We start from the raw sequence: 1,254 nt of genomic DNA, 5'->3' as shown, positions 1-1,254 counted from the left end.
TCGCTCCTTGTACACTGGCCTCATCACAACACCCCAAACCATCTGCTGCTGAGCTCCAACAATGCTGCTCATACTGGCCAGCAATTCTTATAGTTCATTCCTTTTTTGTGTATGTGAATTAAATACTAGCTAAGTTGCTTTGTTGACAGACTCCCATTTATCAACAGAATAGGTAGGAGAGTAGCAGAAGCTTTGCTATACTGCTCTATAACTGTCTCCTCTCTGACCTGGAGGGACTGACTCTAGGAGCCTATGTTGTCGTCAGGCCTTGTCCTCTATCCTTAGATTGTAATTTAAAGGTACCAGGTGTTGTCATTGTTTATGACGTCACCTAGCCACCATCAGATTGTAATAACTTTTGGGCTGTACCATGCAATGCTAGATTCACACTGTTGATCTGGACATGAAAGGGTTTAATCCCATTACCTGAGCCACCTAGTCTCCATCGCAGGTGTTCACTGTAGATAAACACAACACACAGGCTATTTTCCTCTCCTAATATTCCAAGGAGAGCTGAGACTACCAGTTTAAGTGTTCCCAGCTCCTGCCAGTTTGAAGTGCATGAGACTGAGTCCCTGCAGGATCCTTTCCTTGCAAATTTCTTATCTCCAGCATTTGCAGTTTATGCTGAGCCTGCACTGGGGACTGTGCGTTGTTAGCTTTATTTGTTCCCTTCATCATTCCTTCAGCCATTCCATAAACTAGTCTCCTCCTTCATGGCTCTCCTAAAATTCCAATTTAGTCTGCTTCTACTCCTTGCCAACGTTACTGTTTGACTAGAACACACTAGCAAATTGGTCCGAACGCTCTCCAGGTGTGCGAGAACAATTTTTTAAAAAACATGAGTGTCTCATAATAGAGCTGGAAGCTAAATACAGAGTAAGCAGCCATTGTGCAAATTTACCCTACACTGCTCAGCCATTTCCCCCCCTCTCCCCCCCCCCGCAAGTCCTGACCTGAATTGCTCACTGCTAGTCCAATTCTAAATTCTGTTGTGCTGACTCACAACTGGGAGGGTTTTTGATGTCCAGGCTTGGAGCTGAACTAACTCGTTTTCACATATGTCATACGGTAAGTCAGAGTCTGAACCCAGATTTCCAGGAATAAAAGGCTAATTCATTAAATCACTGTACCCATCAGCCCTACTAATATGATTTCAATGAACATGCAGGGCAGGGATCGGCAACCTTTGGCACGCAGCCAACCAGGGTAAGCCCCTTGGCGGGCCGGCCCAGTTTGTTTATCTGATGCATA

Source organism: Mauremys reevesii, linkage group 7 (assembly GCF_016161935.1).
Source record: "Mauremys reevesii isolate NIE-2019 linkage group 7, ASM1616193v1, whole genome shotgun sequence".
Taxonomy (NCBI): Eukaryota; Metazoa; Chordata; order Testudines; family Geoemydidae; genus Mauremys; species Mauremys reevesii.
This window is presented reverse-complemented; position numbering follows the sequence as displayed.